The sequence below is a fragment of the Hyla sarda genome, chromosome 2 (genome assembly GCF_029499605.1).
Source record: "Hyla sarda isolate aHylSar1 chromosome 2, aHylSar1.hap1, whole genome shotgun sequence".
Classification (NCBI taxonomy): domain Eukaryota; kingdom Metazoa; phylum Chordata; class Amphibia; order Anura; family Hylidae; genus Hyla; species Hyla sarda.
This window is the reverse complement of record NC_079190.1, coordinates 490,279,077-490,303,487: the sequence shown is the minus strand read 5'-3', so window position 1 is coordinate 490,303,487 and position 24,411 is coordinate 490,279,077. Positions and strand designations below refer to the sequence as shown.

Sequence of the window (24,411 nt, the reverse complement as noted above, 5' to 3'; positions counted from 1 at the left end):
GCCAGGAGGAAATTTAGGATTACGTAGAAGTGGTGCTACTGGGGTTGTGGGCTGATTGTAAGGGGAATCTATTACGAAGACTATCCCACAATTGTAACGATTGTGATAAAATAGGAGAGAGGATTGAGGGTCTTTCTTTAGCTGGGAGCCAATGTAAGAGGGATAGAGGTACGGTTGGTGCAGCTAACTGTTCGATGGAGACCCATTGGGGGCTAGAGTGGAGTATGTGAAATTGGGTAAGCTGTCCTATTCTCGCTGCATGGTAATATTTTTTAAGATTTGGGACCCCCAATCCCCCTTGAGAACGAAGAGCAAACAGTGTCCTGCGTCCCACTCTGCTACCCCTGGAGCCCCAAATAAAAGTAAGAAAGTCCAATTGCAAGCGGTCTAAAGCTTGAGAGGGAACGGAGATTGGCAGGGCACGGAAAGCATAAAGCACTCTAGGTAAGAGATTCATTTTGATCGAGGCAATTCTACCAAACTACGATAAGGTGAAGTTAGTCCAAGTACGTAAGTCACTCCTAATGTCTCGGAATAAGGGGGGAAAGTTGGCTGAGTACAAGGAGGAAATCGAGGGGGTCAAATTAATACCTAAGTAAGGAAGACTATGCGTGTTCCATTGGAAATCAAAGTTCAGTTTCAGCAGTTTAACCGTCCTATCTGGAAGATTCATATTCAGAGCTATTGATTTGGAAGAGTTTAGTTCCAAACCGATATCTCTGCTAATTTAGATAGGACGTGAAACAGATTAGGGAGGGAGGTCAAGGGGGAGGACAAAGTCAGCAGGAGGTCGTCTGCAAAGAGGGCCACTTTATGTTCCCCTGTCCCCGCCCTGATGCCTAAAATAGAGAGAGAGTTGCGAATAACCGCTGCCAGCGGTTCCATAGCTAAGGCAAACAGGGCAGGGGAGAGGGGACAACCCTGCCTCGTTCCTCTCCTGACCCGGAAGGCTTCCGAGGCATAACCTCGAACATTAACCATAGCCCAAGGATCCGCATATAATGTGCGTAGGAATCTGATAAATTCCGGGCCAAAGCCCCTGCGTTCCAGAGCTAAAAACATATATTCCCAATGTAAAGAGTCGAAGGCCTTCCGTAGGTCTAGAGAGAGCAGAAACTCTGTTTGGTAACTAGTATTGCCATCCCAAGGGGAATGTAAAAGAGTGATCAGATCAATTATTCTTCGAGTCTGGTCCGGGGCCTGTCTACTTGGGATGAAGCCCACCTGGTCCGGGTGGACATGGGCCCCTATAAAAGTGTTCAAGGGTAAGGCCATAATTTTGGTCAGTAATTTCATGTCATTATTAATCAAAGACATAGGGAGGTAATTGTCACATACAGAGTGGTCTTTGTTCGGTTTCGGGATGGCTTTTATAACAGCCATGGAATATTCCAGGCCCAGGGGAGCCCCCCGACGTATAGCATTAAATAAATCAATGATATGAGGTAGGAGGACCGAGGCAAACTTCTTATAACAAAGGGCTCCAAAACCGTCCGGACCAGGTGTGCTAGCTGTTTTAGAGGACTTGATAGCTTAGGACACCTCCTCTGGAGTGATAGGCTTCTCCATGGTCTCTTTATGCTCAGGATTAAGAGTGGTTAGGTTAGCCATTGCGAGAAACTCAGTTGCCTTATCCTTATTCAAGGTGGGGAGGAATCATATAGTGATTGAAAATATTTTGCAAACTCCCCCAAGACCAGATTAGGGCTCTGAGAGAGAGTGCCATCTCGTAAGCGAAGCCTGGGAACCACCCCCAAGGATCGCCTAGGAGCTAATTTCCTAGCCAAAAGGGCACCAGGTTTGTTGCCCCGAGAGAAAAAGCGGTACCTGGACCAACAAAGACTCTTTTCCGTTCGGGCCGTCAAAGCCATATTGAGGGCCACCCTAGCATCTTCCACCCTAGCTCTAAGATCCCGCTCTGGAAAAGTCTTATGCTCTCTCAGCAGATCAGCATAAGCCTTTTCCTTTGCCTTCAGATCAGACATATAGGCCTTTTTGATACGTGAACCCATTTGGATCAACTTCCCCCTAATAGTCGCCTTATGGGCTGCCCAAACTGTGGGTATGGGGACCTCACCAGTGGAATTTGTTATAAAATAGTGTTTGATTTCCTCCATTATTTCCTCGACTCTGGCAGGATCAGGTAGTTAAAATTTTTTAAATAAAAAATATATTAAGCTACAAAAATATTAACTGGTTAGCCACCAAGGACGTGTATACACGTCATATTGGCCGGCCCCCAGCTGATTCTTGTAGCTGAGGGTCGGCGTTAATAGCTGGCATGCGGCGATCGCCGCGGGCCCAGCTATTAACCCTTTAGATCGCTGCTGTCAAAGTTGACAGCGGCGTCTAAAGGGACCTTTAACTGCTCCCTGGTGGTCCAGTGGGGTGTTTCGCACCCCCACTGCTTGATCGCAGAGGGGGGGGGGGGCAATACACTTCTGAGGAAGCCAGAGGGCCTCTCCTTCCATGTATGCTGCGGCTCTGAAAATGATAAAGCCTGGCTGGACCAGGCTTTATCAGTCGAGCGCAGAGCACACGGATCAATGTGGTTCTATGGAACCACATTGATCTGTATGAGGAATCGAATGATTCCACCTAAAAGTCCCCTAAGGTAACTAAAGGTGTTTAAAAAAAAAAGTTTAAAAACACATACATTAACCCCTTCCTTATTAAAAGTTTAACCCCCCCCCTTTTCCCAAATTCCATATAAAAATATATACACATAATAAAAATAAACGTATGTGATATCGCCGCGTGCGTAAATGTCCGAACTATAGAAATATAAGGTTAATTAAACCGCACGGTCAATGGCGTAGACGTAAAAAAAAAATCTAAAGTCCAAAATTGAGTATTTTTGGTCACTTTGTTTACCCTAAAAAATGTATAAAAAGTGATCAAAAAGTCCAATCAAAACAATCATGGTATCAATTAAAACTTCAGATCACGGTGCAAAAAATGAGCCCTCATACTACCCCGTATACGGAAAAATAAAAAAGTTATAGGGGTGAGAAGAGGACAATTTTAAACATACTAATTTTGGGGCATGTAGTTAAAAAGTTTAAGTAGTAAAATATAGAAAACCTATGTTACGCCACCTCCCATAGACTTGCATTGAGGGGGCAGGGTGTAACGTCTTAAGGGGGTGGGGCTATGTCATCACAAGCTCCTGGTGCCGGCTCCAGCGGAGTACCCCTTTAAGAGTGTTCATATTTGTATTGTAGGTTCTTTTATGGTGTAAATTGTCTTCATAGTAAGATTAGCAGCACCAGCCTATTAATCTGATAGCATTTACAATGAACGCTCTGAAGTTAGGCCAAACCCCCCAAGAAGTGGCATTAACAGTTTCACTACCTTAGACCACCAAGGATTGGAATTAACTTCTTTATGGTCCTAGGCCACAAAGGATGTTGGATCCCACTCTACTATAGACAACAAGGTTGTTAAAGGGGTGTTCCAGGGGAAAAAAACTCCAGAAAGTTAAACAGATATGTAAATAATAGAAAAATATATAATGAAGAAATTATATGTCCAGTCCTCAAGGATAGTGAAATATAGGAAAAATAGAAAAAGGGAAAAAGCAAAAAGATAAAGATAAAAGATATGGAAAAATTGAAGGATAGTAGGTCACAGATGAAAGTTTGAGATAGATAGAGATAAAACTAGTAATAACTTAAAGGGGTATTCCAGGAAAAAACTATTTTTTTATATATCAACTGGCTCCAGAAAGTTAAACAGATTTGTAAATTACTGCTATTAAAAAATCTTAATCCTTTCAGTACTTATGAGCTTCTGAAGTTAAGGTTGTTCTTTTCTGTCTGAGAGTTCTCTGATGACACCTGTCTCGGGAAACGTCCAGTTTAGAAGAGGTTTGCTATGGGAATTTGCTTCTAAACTGGGTGTTTCCCGAGACAGGTGTCATCAGAGAACTCTCAGACAGAAAAGAACAACCTTAACTTCAGAAGCTCATAAGTACTGAAAGGATTAAGATTTTTTAATAGAAGTAATTTACAAATCTGAATTCGAGTAGAATACAGACATGGTCGCACATCTACAATCTTGTATAATGATCTGACTGCTTCTCAGCACAATATCAAAAACTAACAGGTTGTTATTATACATTTTTGATCAAAAAGTACAAGCCCACTCGCCACGTCAAGGCCACCTATTCACAGTGGGTCCCTAACGTCCCCAGCATAAAATGGCGTAGCACCAGGCGGCGACCACCACCGCCGCGACACAGGTACCCACGGGGGGGGGGGGGGGAGACCCACTGGCAGAGCGGCCCCAATGCCTCTCAAACCAGTCTATAGGCCGCACCCGCCCGCAGACACAGCGCCACGGCAGCAACAGACGCCGCCCCGCACCACACCAGTGTAAACAAGGTGTAATGGCTCACTTACCTTGCTCTCCCAGTCAGACTGGGAGGCAGCTAGGAGTGAAATGGCCCTAGTGTGGCTAATTACCACCTATATAGGTTTGGGCTGAGGGGGTGGGGAAGAGTGCAGCACATGTTAAAAAAAAAAAAGGGGGGAAGATAGAAATCACAATATGAATTCGAGTAGAATACAGACATGGCGCACATCTACAATCTTGTATAATGATCTGATTGCTTCTCAGCACAATAGGTGGCCTTGACGTGGCGAGTGGGCTTGTACTTTTTGATCAAAAATGTATATTAACAACCTGTTAGTTTTTGATATTATGCTGAGAAGCAATCAGATCATTATACAAGATTGTAGATGTGCGCTATGTCTGTATTCTACTCAAATTCATATTGTGATTTCTATCTTCCCCCCTTTTTTTTTTTTTTGAAAATGTGCTGCACTCTTCCCCATCCCCTCAGCCCAAACCTATATAGGTGGTAATTAGCCACACAGGGGCCATTTCTTTCCTAGCAGCCTCCCAGTCTGACTGGGAGAGCAAGGTAAGTGAGCCTTTACACCTTGTTCACACTGGTGTGGTGCGGGGCGGCGTCTGTTGCTGCCGTGGCGCCGTGTCTGCGGGCGGGTGCGGCCCATAGACTGGTTTGAGAGGCATTGGGGCCGCTCTGCCAGTGGGTCGCTCCCCCCCCCCCCGTGGGCATCTGTGTCGCGGCGGTGGTGGTCGCCGCCCGGTGCTACACCATTTTATGCTAGGGACCCACTCTAAATAGGCGGCCTTGACGTGGCGAGTGGGCTTGTACTTTTTGATCAAAAATGTATACTAACAACCTGTTAGTTTTTGATATTGTGCTGAGAAGCAGTCAGATCATTATACAAGATTGTAGATGTGCACCATGTCTGTATTCTACTCGAATTCATAATTTACAAATCTGTTTAACTTTCTGGAGCCAGTTGATATATATAAAAAAGTTTTTTCCTGGATAACCCCTTTAAATAATCATAGTGAGGGAGATTTATCAAAACCTGTGCAGAGGAAAAGTTGCCCAGTTGCCCATAGCAACCAATCAGATCGCTTCTTTCATTTTAAAAAGGCCTTGTTAAAAATGAAAGCAGTGATCTGATTGGTTGCTATGGGCAACTAGGCAACTTTTCCTCTGCACAGGTTTTGATAAATCTCCCCTATCTTGATTATAATAATAATAAAAATACCTGCCCAACATCACATTATTTTGCCCAACATCACATTATTTGGGACCAGCGTACCTTCATAAACGCCTTCTCGGAGGAACCCCTACACCCATGCCAGGTTGGTGGTTGCCCTCGTTTTAGTCCGTGCGGGCGCCGATCTATTACAGTCTCCGGAGTCTGCCGCTCCGGAGACGGTCAGCTGCCGTGGAACACGGGGAATACTTCAAATAAGGTACCGCTCTGAATGTTCAAAAACTCTAATCATTCATACCCATAATAACCCATCTCTTTGAAGGGAAAGTTATAACTGTATCGCTCATCTCATCTGCTACCTCTAACAGACACTTTGTACACTGAACCCTCAACTTACAATGGCCTCAACATACAATAGTTTCAACATACAATGGTCTTTTCTGGACCATTGTAACTTGAAACCAGACTCAACATACAATGCTATGGAATCTGCGAAACGTGTCAATGGATATTTCACTGGTAAAACCCATGTATTCCTAAAGTGCATGCACTGACTAGTGTCTGGTAGCGCCCCCTACAGTACAGGGAGGTATTACATGTTCTGTACTCTTTACCTGTGCCAGGGTTAGCTTCTCCTTTGGACACCAGGTGAGGGCAGCTCTATTTCCCTTTTTTTTTTAGGATATTGCGTGTTCTGTACAGGACCCTGAAGAAGCTTCTATCCTCTACATAAACCATTGTTTCCCAAAGAGGTTGCCTCCAGCTGTTGCAAAACTACAACTCCCAGCATGCCCGGACAGCCGAAGGCTGTCCGGGCATGCTGGGAGTTGTAGTTTTGCAACAGCTGGAGGCACCCTGGTTGTGAAACACTGACATACAGTGATTACAGCTCTGAGCCGATCTTTCTTACTTTTATATGTAAGGATTTGCTTTATCTATATTAATTATCTACATATTTATCTTTTATCCTCCCTTTTTCCTATTTTTGGATGACATTTTGCTGGCTTCAGAACCAATTACCAGGTTTCCTTAATTATTAATTAGTATTATTAATTAGGTTTCCATTAATATTAATTAGTTCTGGGACGACCATTGTATGTTGAAACCATTGTATGTTGAACACTAGAGATGAGCGAACTTACAGTAAATTCGATTCGTCACGAACTTCTCGGCTCGGCAGTTGATGACTTTTCCTGCATAAATTAGTTCAGCCTTCAGGTGCTCCGGTGGGCTGGAAAAGGTGGATACAGTCCTAGGAAAGAGTCTCCTAGGACTGTATCCACCTTTTCCAGCCCACCGGAGCACCGGAAAGCTGAACTAATTTATGCAGGAAAAGTCATCAACTGCCGAGCCGAGAAGTTCGTGACGAATCGAATTTACTGTAAGTTCGCTCATCTCTAGTCTCAACATAAAATGGTTTCAACCTACAATGGTCGTCCCAGAACCAATTAATATTGTAACTTGAGGGACCACTGTATCTACTTTGCTGCTATTCCAGTGCATTGGCTCTATTTGATGAACAATTCTAACCACTGTGGCTGCTCTATCAGATTAGAATCATTATACTGACTTTGGACATTGGCTGCTATCTGATATAAAATATTTTTATGAACATTTATATATATATATATATATATATATATATATATATATATATATATATATATATTTATAGGAAGGTTGGCAATCTACATTCTTTCATTTATTTTTAATAAGCATATTTTTCCTAATACCTGGGCAAGGGCCCTGCCCAGGCGTTTTAATACCATTTTCACTCAATAAATGCACATTATTGTTTAAAGGGGTACTCCGCCCCTAGACATCTTATCCCCTATCCAAAGGATAGGGGATAAGATGTCAGATCGCCGGGGTCCCGTTGCTGGGGACCCCGGGGATCGCTGCTGCGGCACCGCGTTCTCATTACAGCGCAGAGCGAGATCGCTCTGCACGTAATGACGGGCAATACAGGGACCGGAGCATCGTTACGTCACGGCTCCGCCCCTCGTGACGTCACAGCCCGTCCCCATCAATAAAAGTCTATGGGAGGGGGCGTGGCCGTGCCATAGCCTTGCATTAAGGGGACGGGCCGTGATGTCATGAGGGGCGGAGCCATGACGTCACGCTGCTCCGGCCCCTGTATCGCCCGTCATTACGCACGGAGCGAACTCGCTCTGTGCAGTAATGATGGCGGGGTGCCGCAGTGGCGATCCCCGGGGTCCCCAGCAACGGGACCGCGGCAATCTGACATCTTATCCCCTATCCTTTGGATAGGGGATAAGATGCCAGGGGCAGAGTACCCCTTTAAGCTATATTCTGCAGGTATTTTTATTATTATTATAATCAAGATATGATAATTTAAGTTATTACTAATTTTATCTCTATATATCTCACACTTTCATCTGTGACCTACTATCCTTCGATTTTTCCATATCTTTAATCTTTATCTTTTTGCTTTTTCCCTTTTTCTATTTTTCCTATATTTCTCTATCCTTGAGGACTGGACATATCATTTCTTCATTATATATTTTTTCTATAGATTTTTTGGTCTTGGGGTAATTAGACCATACCCGTTAACCTCAGGCTAATTATTGATTGAGCTGCACTGCCCTTGATTTTATTCTACAGATTTGTAAATGACTTCTATTAAAAAAATCTTAATCCTTCCAATAATTATCAGCTGCTGAAGTTGAGTTGTTCTTTTCTGTCTGGCAACAGTGCTCTCTGCTGACATCTCTGCTTGTCTCGGGAACTGAGGAGGTTTGCTATGGGGATTTGCTTCTGCTCTGGACAGTTCCCAAGACAGGTGTCATCAGAGAGCACTTAGACAGAAAAGAACAACTCAACTTCAGCAGCTCATAAGTACTGAAAGGATTAAAAAAAAATTTAATAGACTTAATTTACAAATCTGTTTAACTTTCTGGAGCCAGTTGGTATGGTGAATCACTAAAGTGGTATTCTTGTGATTAGATATAATGGAATATTGTTAGATACTGTCACTTAATGATCCAAAGGATCATGGGGCCAGTTAAATGGTCACTGTCAGAATCGAAAACATTTTATATGTTGTACATCTTGGCAAAACATTAACCTTTCTAATATACTTTATAAAAAAATGTATTTCCTTTTAATAGAAATCATGGCTTATAAAAAAAAAAAAGACCACTAGGGGTCCCCATACCATCCAGAATATAATATTGTCTGGCTGCAGCATTATCTTTGTCCCAGATGAAGCACAGGCTGAGACAAAGTCCAGGAAGTGAGGGCGGGACTAGCATTCCTCTGTGCTCACTCCTGTCCTATCAGACTGCAGCATGAAAACAGAGATAGGAGGGGGTTACAGAGCAGCCTGCAGTGATTGGATGAAGAGACCCAGCACAGCAGATTCAGGAAGGAAGTGAATGCATGGTGAGTGAGGGTGGGCTCAGTGCTTGGCTCGGACACAATCCTTCCTGAGCAGTGGATGTCAGCATGAGTGAGCAGCATAACAGAGGGATTTGTGGGCCCAATACGGAAGCTAGACACATATAAATGACAAAGAATCTGCATGACCTAGTGAGTAACATTATTTGTTTCTGTAATATGAGATGTACACTGCCACCCACCTGCTATGCAGGAAACTACAACACAAGTCTCATTCATAAAAGGCTGAGAAAGCTTTATAAAAAAAAATAGAAAACCTTGTGGAAACAGCGGCCATGTAGGATGTCACTCAGCTTTTCCCTAAAATAAATATAGGGTTGTAAAGAAGTTTTAGGAACCTGACAAAAGAGAACAAATCAGACCAAGAATACTGACTCATTCTATTTTTTACTTTAGAAGAAAACCCCGGGCCATGTATTTTGTATAGTAACAATTTATTGTATGATAGAGTTATTAAAGTCAAAGTATTGGACCTGAGCTGCCATCCCGCTGAGCTGTAAAGAACTCTGAATGGAAGCCATTATGTGCAGCATCTCTATAAAATATCTGCTCTAACTACTTGCACTAAAAAGTCAGCAGGGTTGTGCAAAAAGTTTACTTTACAAAGTTTATTGGCAGCTGCACAGATGTTCTCATGAAACACAACAGACCCCAGACACAGACCCCAGACAGAGACCCCAGACCCCGCACATCTACAACTGAGGGAACGGACTGGAGCCGATCTGAACAGAAAGACAGAGAACTGATCAATAATGCTGTGTAAATCTATTTATCTATCTCATATCTATCTATGTCATATCTATCTATCTATCTCATATCTATCTATCTATATATCTATCTATCTCATATCTATCTATCTATATATCTATCTATCTCATATCTATCTATCTATCTCATATCTATCTATCTCGTATCTATCTATCTATCTATCTATCTCATATCTATCTATCTCATATCTATCTCATATCTATCTATCTATATATCTATCTATCTATATATCTATCTATCTCATATCTATCTATCTCGTATCTATCTATCTATCTATCTCATATCTATCTATCTCATATCTATCTCATATCTATCTATCTATCTCATATCTATCTATCTCATATCTATCTCATATCTATCTATCTATCTCATATCTATCTATCTATATATCTCATATCTATCTATGTCATATTTATCTATCTATCTCGTATCTATCTATCTCGTATCTATCTATCTATATATCTCATATCTATCTATGTCATATTTATCTATCTCATATCTATCTAGTATCTATCTATCTATCATATATCTATCTATCATATATCTATCTATCTCATATCTATCTATCTCATATCTATCTATCTCATATCTATCTATCTCATATCTATCTATCTCATATCTATCTATCTATATCATATCTATCTATCTCATATCTATCTATCTATCTATCCATCTATCTCATATCTATCTATCTATCTCATATCTATCTATCTCGTATCTATCTATCTCATATCTATCTCTCATATCTATCTATCTATCTATCTATCTCGTATCTATCTATCTATCTCATATCTATCTATCTATCTATCTCATATCTATCTATCTATCTCATATCTATCTATCTATCTCATATCTATCTATCTATCTATCTCATATCTATCTATCTATCTCACATCTATCTATCTCATATCTATCTATCTATCTATCTCATATCTATCTATCTCATATCTATCTATCTCATATCTATCTATCTATGTCATATTTATCTATCTCATATCTATCTCATATCTATCTATCTCATATCTATCTATCTCATATCTATCTTCATCATTACACACCCATCTACCCCCCCATCTCAGCTTCCTATATGCAGCGTGGTAGAGGAGTCTTCTTCTCCACGTTGCATTTATCAGGACTGGTTCTCCTCCTCCTGGGACCCCGGGGCACAGCAGCGGTACCACCATTTGTAACCCACTATTTGGGTTTATTTGCAGGTTTTTCCCTTGCTCCAGATGAGCAGCCATTACCTGGGGGAGCTGTAAGCCTTTACCTTCCAAGAGGCTAAACGATATCACACTAGGCGCTTGGCGTGTGTCTCTCTTTTTGTTTTATTTTCCACAGCTTCCTATATGAATAGTAATGTGACTACCTGCGCCGTGACCTCCATTATAATATCTACAGGTCATCTCTTACCCTTAGGCAATGCTTCCTGTGCTTTTACACCTGAGGATGCATAATAAAAAAATAACAAAACTTTGTTTGGGAATAATGGTTACCCTCCATCGACCAGCATGATGTCTAAGCCATTGGGTACAATGACATTTTACCAGCTTTAAAATGGACAAGAACAGCAAAAAGGTAAAATAATACAACAAAGCGTCCTGATCCTCAATATCAAGTTATATTCTATTTACAATGTTCACAATTCTCAAGCCCGGGAACCAAGGACAATGAACAAGCAGATGAGCGTTGGCAATGTATGGGAGACATTTATATTTATAGAGGAGAACTGAAGGGTGCTGATCTCTCCTCATAATAATGGTGGATGATGGTTGTATGTGGGTCAGACATTTCTTTGCCTATAGATGTCACTACTGATTTGTATATGTATATCCCAGTTAGATGTATATATAATCTCATGCAAATTCCATTCGTGGTCTTCTGCTGACCTCATTCAGATCCTACCTGATCAAAGACAACACTGAGACATATATAAAACTATTCTATATGCTGTACACAGGGGCGGACTGACCGGCCGGTCCGATCAGACGTTGTCCGAAGGCACGGCCAGTCACAGGGCTCACTGCTGCCACCGCTCCCGTGGATCCAGGACACTTATCCTGAATCCCCAGCAGAGAGCACTGCCTTCTCCTGTATGAGCGATACACGCACATACAGGAAAAGGTGTCCCCTCTGTGTGAGCCATATCTGCGACCTACGTAGAGGAGACGTGACCTCCGCCCACGCTGCACAGTGCAGGCACCGATGATGTCACTCATCGGCGCCTGCACTGTGGAGGAAAGAAGACATGGGCCCCTGCTGCGCTCCGTAGAAGAAGATCGCAGCGCGGGACACATACAGGTGAGCATAATTTTTTTTTCAACCTGGGAAGGGGGAGGGGGAAAACTCTGCTGCCTACACCTACTAGAAAGGAGGGGGGGGGACTCTAACTCTGCTGCCTACACCTACTAGAAAGGGAAGTGGGTGAGACTCTAACTCTGCTGCCTACACCTACGGGGGGGGGGGGGAGGGGGAGCTTTTACTCTGCTGCCTACACCTACTTGGGGGGGACTCTAACTCTGCTGTCTACACCTACTGGGTGGAACTCTAACTCTGCTGCCTACACCTACGGGGGGGGGGAGGGGGAGCTTTTACTCTGCTGCCTAGACCTACTTGGGGGGGGACTCTAACTCTGCTGTCTACACCTACTGGGTGGAACTCTAACTCTGCTGCCTACACCTACTTGGGGGGGGGGGGGAGTGTGTGACGGACTTACTCCGCCAAAAGCGACTTCACCTTCCGGATGACAAGCCCCAGCATATCACAAGCAATATCCCCAGGCAGAACTAGAGATTATTGCATCCTTGTACCCAAAGAACCAGGCAACACCAGTCTTCAGGTATAAAATCAGAACTTGTGGAACAAGTGTCTTCTTTTATAGGAAGGACATCACAAGGGGAAGGGTCAGTAAAGACAATACAGGTGACAGTGAGCCTGGGAGATAATCCAATAAAGGTGATTAGCTCTCCCTATACAGTGCCTTGAGTGCAAAAGGTGGAGGTGTGCAGAAGTTGTACTGTGTGCAAAAAGGAGAAGCATATGTAGAATTAGTGCATTGTACAAAAGGTGAACCGTGTGCAAAAAGTGGACCGTGTGCAAAATGTGAACCATGTGAAAAAGGTGTAATGTGTAAAGGAGGTGGACAGTGTGCAAATGGTAGACCATGTGCAAAAAGGTGTATTGTGCACAGAAAGTGTATAAAAACAGTAAATAAAAGTATTTTAACTCTGAGCTTTATGTCACTGGCCAACATCAACTGAGGGGTACAAATAGTGATGTCCTAAAGTCCATCCAAGTAGGTAGGGTGACTCTAGGATCCGTCACAGTGCTCCCCCTAATAAAAAGGCAGACCCGATGCGATCTTAACGGATCCACTTGGGGCTGTCCGGGCTTCAACCACCAGACGCAGTTGTCCTGGTCCTCCTCTTGGTTGGGGTGTGCGGCAACAATGTAATCCAATACCAGCAAACCCTGTATGAAGCTTACTGGGGCTCCCCTAAAAAAACGGGCCTGGCCCGTAGTCTGTGGGAAGGAGGCTAGCTTCCGAGCCCCTCCCAAGCAACATTTCCCCCAAAAAAACTCCATCTGTTATCAGTTGAAGGGGCAGGGGGCCGACTGCTTCCTCACTCGGTTGCAATATCTGCCACTGAGGAGCCGCACCGACTGTGCCAGCCCCTGTACTATTCCACAGCCTCTGAGGATCCGGATAAACTGTCTGGGATCCTGACTGGACCGATGCAGGGACCACGGTCCCATCTGTAACTGCAGACCTGCCGGCAGTCTTCAGTGCTAGGCAGATTGTAGCAAAACTCTGCCCTGATGCCGGCACTTCAGCCGGAGAAGTGATCACTAGGTGGAGAGGAAGGTCGACTACCTTCTCACCTGTTTGCAATGTCTGGCACTGGGGAGGTAAACCGACCACTCCATCTCCCAATATGGAATTCTGCAGCGGGGAAGCTGCACCAACTGTGCTTTCACCAGTACCGTTAAACAGCCGCTGGGGATCCAGGCCGACTGCCTGCGAACCCGGCTGTACCAGTGTAGTGATCATGGTTCCCTCTGTAGTTGCAGTATTCGTTGTTGAGCAGAGTATAGTAGGACTCTACCCTGAAGCCGGTGCTTCAGCCGGGGCTGTGCTCAGTAGGTGGAGAGGGAGGTCAACTGCCTCCTCATCTGGTTGCAATCTCTTGCGCTGGGGAGATGAGCCGACCGCTCCATCTCCCGGCGTAAAATTCTCCATCTGGGGAGCCGCACCGTCTGTGCTTGCTCCTGTGCTGTTAAATAGTCTCTGTGGATCCAGGCCAACTGCCTGCGATCCAGGGTGGACTGGTACAGGGATCACTGACCCCTCTGTAGCTGTAGAGCTGGCACTGGTGTCTGATGCTGGACAGAGTGTAGCAGAACTCAGCCCTAATGCCGGTGCTTCCACCCTGGTGTCCTGACCGGATACTGCTAGAGCGTCGCGGTCTGGTGTGCAATCCAGGGAAAGGGGAAGACAGAGACCAGCCGTCTCATCTGTGCTGGTTTCCTCTGCTTTACATGGCTCGTGACCGTAGAAATCCCCCTCAAACAAGGACAGGTAGTCTTCCTCGAGGTACCATTCCTGATACGTCAGCCAAGATAGATCCGGTTCCAGGTCTGGCACCTCTGACTGCGAAGGCATCTCTCTCCGCTTGTCCTGGATGTCCCAGAGTCTGTATGCCTCGGTACGGCCAAAGTCATACCACTCCTCGAATGCATCCCACAATAGACCAGGCCAGCCGAAGTCTGTCCCTTCCGGAGAACAGGCTGTGTTTGGCTCCAAATGCCTGGAGCTTGCCCACCAGTACAGGGCACGGTAATGAGCCTCGAGCTCCATTTCTTTCTGCACCAATTTGTGCAACTCAACCATTTCGCTGCCCGTGGGTTCCTCTCTGAGGTAGTGAAGTCGCAAGTGGACCTGTTCCCTGAAGCGCTGTTCTGGGGTGGGCAGGACTTGTGCTCAGCTTCTCACCGACTCCTCAAGAACAACTTCCCAAATCTGTAAGCGAATTAAGGCTCTCTCTTGCATGGACATCTCTTCCATGGCATACTGCAGCTTCGCTATACGGAGTTGTGTCAGCTGTGTAAGGACCCTGTTCATAGTCTCTCGTGGAGGATCTTTGAAGAGACCCAGGAACCACTGCACCTCTCTTCGGAAATCCTCCATCCTTACAGGCTCTTCGCTCGTCAGGGTAAGTTGCTGAGACCGGGGTCAAGCCAGCGGCTGTCTCTCCCCCAGCTGGGCTGTTCTCAGTGTTGATCCTGGAGAAGTCAGATCCCACCGCTGCCACCAATTGTGACGGACTGACTCCGCCAAAAGTGACTTCTCCTTCCGGATGACAAGCCCCAACATATCACAGGCAATATCCCCAGGCAGAACTAGAGATTATTGCATCCTTGTACCCAAAGAACCAGGCAAAACCAGTCTTCAGGTATAAAATCAGAACTCTTTATTGTGGAACAAGTGTATTCTTTTATAGGAAGGACATCACAGGGGGAAGGGTCAGTAAAGACAATACAGGTGACAGTAAGTCTTGGAGATAATCCAATAAAGGTGATTAGCAAAAAGGAGAAGCATGTGTAGAACTAGTGCATTGTGCAAAAGGTGAACCGTGTGCAAAAAGTGGACCGGGGGAGGTAAACACTAACTCTCTGCCCTACACCTACTGGGAGGGGGAACTCTAACTCTGCTGCCTACACCCACTTGGGGGGAGAGGGAGGACTCTAACTCTGCGGCCTATACCTACTTAATGGGCGGGTAAACTCTAACTCTGCTGCTTACATCTACTGGGGGGACCTCTAACTTTGCTGCCTACACCTACTTGGGGGGAACTCTAGCTTTGGTGCCTACACCTACTGGGGGAGGTAAACTCTAACTCAGCGGCCTACACCTACTTGGGGGGGGGGCTCTAACTCTGCTGCCTACACCTACTGGGGGGGGGGACTCTAACTCTGATGCCTACACCTACTGGGGGGGGACTCTAACTCTGCTGCCAACACCTACTGGGAGGAGGGGGAAAAACTCTGCTGCCTACACCTACTGTGGAGGGACCCTGATGCCTACACCTACTGTGGGGTATACTGCTGCCTACACCTACTGTGGGGGGACCGTGCTGCCTACACCTACTGTGGAGGGACCCTGCTGCCTACACCTACTGTGGGGGGACCCTGGTGCCCATACCTACTGTGGGGGGGACCCTGCTGCCTATACCCACTATGGGGAAACTCTGTTGCCTACACCTACTATGGGGGAACTCTACTGCCTACACCTAATGTGAGGGAACTCTGCTGCCTACACCTACCTACATGCCTGGCTGCCTAACTAACTACCTACGTACCTGGCTACCTAACTATGTACATACCTGGCCTTCATACACGGCTGTCTAACTACCTAGTTAACAACCTACCTACCTACCTGGCTAGTCACCTACCTACATATCTGGTTTCCTGATCTACCTACCTAGATAACTAATTAACTGGCTACCTACCTACCTGCCCTTTTACTGTGCAGGACACCAAGGAGGGCTTTATAACCGTTAGGGGCTTATAGATTAAAATATTGTGTAGACTAGGGGGGGGGGGGGGCACTTGAAAAATGCAGAATCTGACATGTTTGTCCTGCAGATGAGATCCACATGGCGATCTGATCCGGACAGAGAAGAAAAGGAAAGAGGACGGTGCTGATCAGAAAATATGTAATTGTGAGTCCCTTTATGTAACTGTTATCACTTCTATTTTACAGCTCCTCTGTACAGCTGATATCTAGTGCCATATAGTCCTGTATATAATCACTTATATGGTATACAGATCTCTGTACAGCTGGTATCTACCGCCATATGGTCAAGTATATAATCACTTATATAGTATACAGACCCTGTATAGTATACTGGTCTGTGTATAGTGCTTTTATTCAGTACCGTATGGCAGTATTATCCAGTTATTGTGTGGTGGTATATGTATACTGGTATTATTGGTCATGGAAAAATTATTTTACCTACCTTAAAGTGTTTCTTATATGTAAAATGTAGCTTATTTTGTGTGTAGGGCTGGTGGAGGGATTTCGGTAGAATAGGGGCAGAAGTGTGACCAGCGGAGGAGAATCGCAGGGGGCCCTTACTTTTTTTGGTTCCGGGGGCCCTGAGTGTTGTCAGTCCACCCCTGGCTGTACAAAAGCCTCATTATAAGGGAATACAGTAAATAGTAATACCCGAGATCCCTTGATATGGGGTAGCAGATTTTGTTGATTATGCCTTGCATGCAACATTGGTTCTATGTGAGTTTTAGCGGTGTTCATGTTACTTACATAGTAACATAGTTTGTAAGGTTGAAAAAAGAAAAGGGTCAATCGAGTTTATCCTTATGCCCTACTGTGTTGATCCAGAGAAAGGCAAAAAAAAACATTAGGCTGATGCCAATTGCCCCATGACAGGAAAAATACCTTCCCGACTCCAATATGGCCTCAGAATAAATCCCTGAATCAACGTTCTGTCCCTATAAATCTTGTATCCATAACCTGTAATATTATATTAATCCAAAAAAAAAAAAAAACGTTCAGGCCCCCCTTGAACTTGTTTATTGAGTCAGACAACATAATGTGGGAGAGAGTTCCATAGTCTCACGGCTCTTACAGTAAAGAATCTCTGTCTGTGCTGATGGTGAAACCGTCTTTTCTCTAGACGTAGAAGATGCCCCCTTGTCATGGTTACCGGCCTAGGTATAAAAGATCAATAAAAAGATCTCTGTACTGTCCATTTATAGACAGTGCTGTATTTGTACACTGTGATCAGATCACCCCCGCGACATCTTTTCTACTTGGGTTAATTAATCTGGAGCTAAAATTTGGACACAATGCTCCATGTGTGGTCTGACCAATGCTTTATACAGAGGCAAAACTATGTCCTTGTCATGAGCCTCTATGCCTCTTTTGATACACCCCATGACTTTGTTAACCTTGGAAGCAGCTGCCTGGCACTGGTCACTTAAATTAAGCTTACTGTCCAGCAGTACCCCCAAATCCTAATGTCTTTACGTCCCAAGTGCATAACCTTACATTTATCCACAAAAAAATTTGCCGTGTCTGTGCCCCGCGCCTCCAGCTTCCCCAGATCCCTCTGTAATTGTCACGATGCCGGCTGGCAGGAGGTGGATCCTCTGTGCCAGAGAGGGATTGGCGTGGACCGTGCTAGTGGACCGGTTCTAAGTCACTACTGGTTTTCACCAGAGCCCGCCGCAAAGCGGGATGGACTTGCTGCGGCGGTAGTGACCAGGTCGTATCCACTAGCAACGGCTCAACCTCTCTGGCTGCTGAAGATGGGCGCGGTACAAGGGAGTAGACAGAAGCAAGGTCGGACGTAGCAGAAGGTCGGGGGCAGGCGGCAAGGTTCGTAGTCAGGGTGGATAGCAGTAGTACTGGTACACAGGCTTAGGACACACAAAACGCTTTCACTGGCACAAGGCAACAAGATCCGGCAAGGAAGTGCATGGGAGGAGGTCAGATAAAGGCAGGGAGCAGATGGAAGCCAATAGCTAATTGGGCCAGGCACCAATCATTGGTGCACTGGCCCTTTAAGTCTCAGGGAGCTGGCGCGCGCGCGCGCGCCCTAGAGAGCGGAGCCGCGCGCGCCAGCACCTGACAGCAGGGGACGGGAACGGGTAAGTGACCTGGGATGCGATTCGCGAGCGGGCGCGTCCTGCTGTGCGAATCGCATCCCCGACGGCCATGACAGTGCAGCGCTCCCGGTCAGCGGGACCGACCGGGGCGCTGCGGAGAGAGAGACGCCGTGCGCGCTCCGGGGAGGAGCGGGGACCCGGAGCGCTAGGCCTAACAGTACCCCCCCCCTTAGGTCTCCCCTTCTCTTTGTCCGGTAACTGCCTCCCCTGGGATGAGGACACCGGGAAAGGATGGAGGGATTCCTCAACGGCAGGCAGTACAGCAGGAGTGGGAATGGGGAGGGAGGGCAGAGGGCGAGGCCTGGCACGGGGCAGTGTGACACCAGGACGAGGGCCATGAGGAGGCACCGAGGCTTGCCTGACTGGACTGGGAGGGGGGGAGAGGCACTTCTTAAGGCGGGCAGAGTCCATAACGACCTTAGGGAGACCGGATACAGGAGGAACCACAGGGTCACGGCAGGGAGTACTGGTAACCGGTTTAAGGCAGTCCTTGAAGCAAGAGGTACCCCAGCTCTTGATCTCCCCTGTGGACCAATCCAGGGTTGGGGAATGGTGTAGAAGCCAGGGTAGTCCAAGGAGAACTTCAGAAGTGCAATTGGGGAGGACCAAAAACTCAATTTTCTCATGATGAGGTCCGATGCACATTAGGAGGGGCTTCGTGCGGAAACGCACGGTGCAATCCAACCTGGCTCCGTTGACCGCGGAAATGTGGAGTGGCTTGACAAGACGGGTCACCGGGATGCGGAATTTATTCACCAAGGACTCCCGAATAAAATTCCCAGAGGCACCAGAGTCCAGGCAGGCCACGGCTGAGAGGGAAGAGCTGGCTGAAGAAGAAATCCGTACAGGCACCGTGAGACGTGGAGAAGCAGACTTAGAGCCAAGAGACGCCACACCCACGTGAGCTGGGTGCGTGCGTACGTTTCCCAGGCGTGGAGGACGGATAGGGCAATCCACCAAGAAATGCTCGGTACTGGCACAGTACAGACAAAGATTCTCTTCCTTACGGCGATTCCTCTCTTCCAGGGTCAGGCGAGACCGATCCACTTGCATGGCCTCCTCGGCGGGAGGCCTAGGCGCAGATTGCAATGGAGACTGTGGGAGAGGTGTCCAGAGATCTACGTCTTTTTCCTGGCGGAGCTCTTGATGCCTCTCAGAAAAACGCATGTCAATGCGAGTGGCTAGATGAATGAGTTCATGCAGGTTGGTAGGAGTATCTCGTGCGGCCAGAACATCTTTAATGTTGCTGGATAGGCCTTTTTTAAAGGTCGCGCAGAGGGCCTCATTATTCCAGGAAAGTTCAGAAGCAAGAGTACGGAATTGTATGGCGTACTCGCCAACGGAAGAATTACCCTGGACCAGGTTCAACAGGGCAGTCTCAGCAGAAGAGGCTCGGGCAGGTTCCTCAAAGACACTTCGAATTTCCGAGAAGAAGGAGTGTACAGAGGCAGTGACGGGGTCATTGCGGTCCCAGAGCGGTGTGGCCCATGACAGGGCTTTTCCAGACAGAAGGCTGACTACGAAAGCCACCTTAGACCTTTCAGTAGGAAACTGATCCGACATCATCTCCAAATGCAGGGAACATTGCGAAAGAAAGCCACGGCAAAACTTAGAGTCCCCATTAAATTTGTCCGGCAAGGACAGGCGGAGGCTAGGAGTGGCCACTCGCTGCGGAAGAGGTGCAGGAGCTGGCGGAGGAGATGGTTGCTGCTGCTGTAGCTGAGACTGAATCTGCTGTAGCTGCGACTGGAGTTGCTGAGTCATGGTGGTCAAGTACGACAGCTGGTGATCTTGTTGGGCAATCTGTCGGGCTTGCTGGGCGACCAGTGTGGGGAGGTCGGCGACAACAGGCAGAGGAACTTCAGCGGGATCCATGGCCGGATCTACTGTCACGATGCCGGCTGGCAGGAGGTGGATCCTCTGTGCCAGAGAGGGATTGGCGTGGACCGTGCTAGTGGACCGGTTCTAAGTCACTACTGGTTTTCACCAGAGCCCGCCGCAAAGCGGGATGGACTTGCTGCGGCGGTAGTGACCAGGTCGTATCCACTAGCAACGGCTCAACCTCTCTGGCTGCTGAAGATGGGCGCGGTACAAGGGAGTAGACAGAAGCAAGGTCGGACGTAGCAGAAGGTCGGGGGCAGGCGGCAAGGTTCGTAGTCAGGGTGGATAGCAGTAGTACTGGTACACAGGCTTAGGACACACAAAACGCTTTCACTGGCACAAGGCAACAAGATCCGGCAAGGAAGTGCACTGTCACGATGCCGGCTGGCAGGAGGTGGATCCTCTGTGCCAGAGAGGGATTGGCGTGGACCGTGCTAGTGGACCGGTTCTAAGTCACTACTGGTTTTCACCAGAGCCCGCCGCAAAGCGGGATGGACTTGCTGCGGCGGTAGTGACCAGGTCGTATCCACTAGCAACGGCTCAACCTCTCTGGCTGCTGAAGATGGGCGCGGTACAAGGGAGTAGACAGAAGCAAGGTCGGACGTAGCAGAAGGTCGGGGGCAGGCGGCAAGGTTCGTAGTCAGGGTGGATAGCAGTAGTACTGGTACACAGGCTTAGGACACACAAAACGCTTTCACTGGCACAAGGCAACAAGATCCGGCAAGGAAGTGCATGGGAGGAGGTCAGATAAAGGCAGGGAGCAGATGGAAGCCAATAGCTAATTGGGCCAGGCACCAATCATTGGTGCACTGGCCCTTTAAGTCTCAGGGAGCTGGCGCGCGCGCGCCCTAGAGACCGGAGCCGCGCGCGCCAGCACCTGACAGCAGGGGACGGGAACGGGTAAGTGACCTGGGATGCGATTCGCGAGCGGGCGCGTCCCGCTGTGCGAATTGCATCCCCGACGGCCATGACAGTGCAGCGCTCCCGGTCAGCGGGACCGACCGGGGCGCTGCGGAGAGAGAGACGCCGTGCGCGCTCCGGGGAGGAGCGGGGACCCGGAGCGCTAGGCGTAACAGTAATATTATGTTATCCTCCTCTGTGGTAATCACCTTACCAAGTTTAGTGTACGGTAATCTGCTACTCTGTAATCCCTCTAAAAAGTCATTTACTTGCTGATAACATTGAGTTATATACAATGCTGTGGCGCTAAAACTATTATGTTAATCCGTAACTTTACAGAGGTCAATGAATAAATAGTCAGTCCACTTTGGACGTATCCTACCTGTTAGAAAGCTTTCAGAACAATAACTTGGGCTTCAGAACCCCAGAAATCAGCTGTAATCTGTGGGAAAATCTGACAGTAAGAGTTTGTTTTCCCTACAGCACCATCACAGGTGAAACTAAGCATTACACAGTAGTGCTCATAACAATCATTGGTCTGTCTGTGTTATACAGGACCGGAAGGGTCCTCCAGAGCGAGAGATGCTCTTTGTAACCACTCTCTAATATGGTAAAGAAATGAAGACTTTAGCTCCGAATTCCTTAATATGTTGGAGGGAAATGGGTTTTCTATACCAAACAAGCTATAAAACTAAGGAGCTAAGCTTCTGTACAAGAAGATGTCATATGTTCTACATAACGATTCAGCTCTCCACAAAAACAACACTGGAATAGGTTTCTCTTCCAACAACTGCTCATCTGCCACTTGCCAGCCCAAACCTCCAACCTATCCAGATCCATTTGTAACAGTGCACTGTCCTCTCTTGTGTTTACCGCTTTACAGAGTTTAGTATAATCTGCAAAGATTGCTACTTTACTATTCAACCCCTCTACAAGGTTATTAATAAATATATTAAATAGAACAGGACCCAAGACTGACCCCTGTGGTCCCCACTAGTAACAGTCACCCAATCAGAATAAGTACCATTAATAACCACCCTCTGTTTCCTATCACTGAGCCAGTTACTTACCCACTTACACACATTCTCCCCCAGCCCCATCCTTCTCATTTTCTGCACCAATCTTTTATGTGGCACCATATCAAATGCTTTGGAAAAATCCTGATATACGACATCCGGCGATTCCCCCTGGTCCAGGGTCCAGTCTGGAGCTCACCTCCTCATAAAAGCTGGTCAGGTTAGTTTGACAGGACCGATCCCTCATAAAGCCATGGTGATATTAGTCATACATTTATTTTTATCAAAATACTCCAAAATAGCATCTCTTAGAAAAACCTCAAACAATTTACATACAACGGAGGTTAAACTAACAGGTCTATAATTCCCGGGGTCACCTTTTGACCCCTTTTTAAATATTGTCACCACATTTGCCATGCGCCAGTCCTGGCGAACAGTCTCTGTCACTATAGAGTCCCTGAATGTTAAAAATAGGGGTTTGTCTATTACATTACTTAGTTCCTTTAGAATACGGGGTGAATGCCATCTGGACCTGGTGATTTGTCTATTTTGATTTTTTTGTAGGCGGCACTGAACTTCTTCCTGGGTTAGACAGGTGACCTGTACTGGGAAGTTTACCTTATCTCGCTGTATTTCACCTGGAATTTCATTTTCCTCGGTGAATGCAGTAGAAAATAATTTGTTTAATATATTTGCTTTTTCCTTATCCCAGTCTATAATTTCTTCCTCATCATTTTTTAAAGGGCCCACACTTTCATTTTTGATCTTTTTGCTATTTATATAGTTAAAGAACATTTTGGGTTAGTTTTACTCTCTTTGGCAATGAGTCTTTCTGTCTCTATTTTTGCGGCTGACCCCTGTGGTCCCCACTAGTAACAGTCACCCAATCAGAATAAGTACCATTAATAACCACCCTCTGTTTCCTATCACTGAGCCAGTTACTTACCCACTTACACACATTCTCCCCCAGCCCCATCCTTCTCATTTTCTGCACCAATCTTTTATGTGGCACCATATCAAATGCTTTGGAAAAATCCTGATATACGACATCCGGCGATTCCCCCTGGTCCAGGGTCCAGTCTGGAGCTCACCTCCTCATAAAAGCTGGTCAGGTTAGTTTGACAGGACCGATCCCTCATAAAGCCATGGTGATATTAGTCATACATTTATTTTTATCAAAATACTCCAAAATAGCATCTCTTAGAAAAACCTCAAACAATTTACATACAACGGAGGTTAAACTAACAGGTCTATAATTCCCGGGGTCACCTTTTGACCCCTTTTTAAATATTGTCACCACATTTGCCATGCGCCAGTCCTGGCGAACAGTCTCTGTCACTATAGAGTCCCTGAATGTTAAAAATAGGGGTTTGTCTATTACATTACTTAGTTCCTTTAGAATACGGGGTGAATGCCATCTGGACCTGGTGATTTGTCTATTTTGATTTTTTTGTAGGCGGCACTGAACTTCTTCCTGGGTTAGACAGGTGACCTGTACTTCTTCCTGGGTTAGACAGGTGACCTGTACTGGGAAGTTTACCTTATCTCGCTGTATTTCACCTGGAATTTCATTTTCCTCGGTGAATGCAGTAGAAAATAATTTGTTTAATATATTTGCTTTTTCCTTATCCCAGTCTATAATTTCTTCCTCATCATTTTTTAAAGGGCCCACACTTTCATTTTTGATCTTTTTGCTATTTATATAGTTAAAGAACATTTTGGGTTAGTTTTACTCTCTTTGGCAATGAGTCTTTCTGTCTCTATTTTTGCGGCTTTTATCTGTTTTTTTTACATATTTTGCATTTTTCTCTATATCTTTTTAATGCTTCTCCACTGCCGTCCTTTTTTAGTAGTTTAAATGCTTTATTTTTGTCATTTATTTCCCCCTTAACATTTTTACTCATCCATATTGGTTTTCTTTTATTTCTGGAAAAATAAGATTGTTTCAAGCATGTGATGCTCCTTTAAACTCATCTGGGGCAAGTAACAGGTGTTGGCAATATAAAAATCACACCTGAAAGCAGATAAAAAGGAGAGAAGTTCACTTAGTCTTTGCATTGTGTGTCTGTGTGTGCCACACTAAGCATGGACAACAGAAAGAGGAGAAGGGAACTGTCTGAGGACTTGAGAACCAAAATTGTGGAAAAATATCAACAATTTCAAGGTCACAAGTCCATCTCCAGAGATCT

The 24,411-nt window shown here is 45.9% G+C and overlaps 1 protein-coding gene across 4 annotated transcripts in view; it reads right to left on the bottom strand.

The window, feature by feature from the left end:
* Nucleotides 1–24,411, bottom strand: part of SIM2 (SIM bHLH transcription factor 2) — a 158,019-nt gene that overhangs the window by 85,362 nt on the left and 48,246 nt on the right. Inside the window, exon 1 of one of the 4 annotated variants that reach the window (XM_056559614.1) lies at nucleotides 5,649–5,949. The exons of 2 other annotated variants lie outside the window; for them this stretch is intronic. The gene's annotated coding sequence lies outside the window, so the exon portion shown is untranslated. Of the gene's footprint in view, nucleotides 1–3,354; nucleotides 3,376–5,648; nucleotides 5,950–24,411 lie in introns of those variants that run through there. One more of the 4 variants, XM_056559616.1, reaches the window with a different exon arrangement.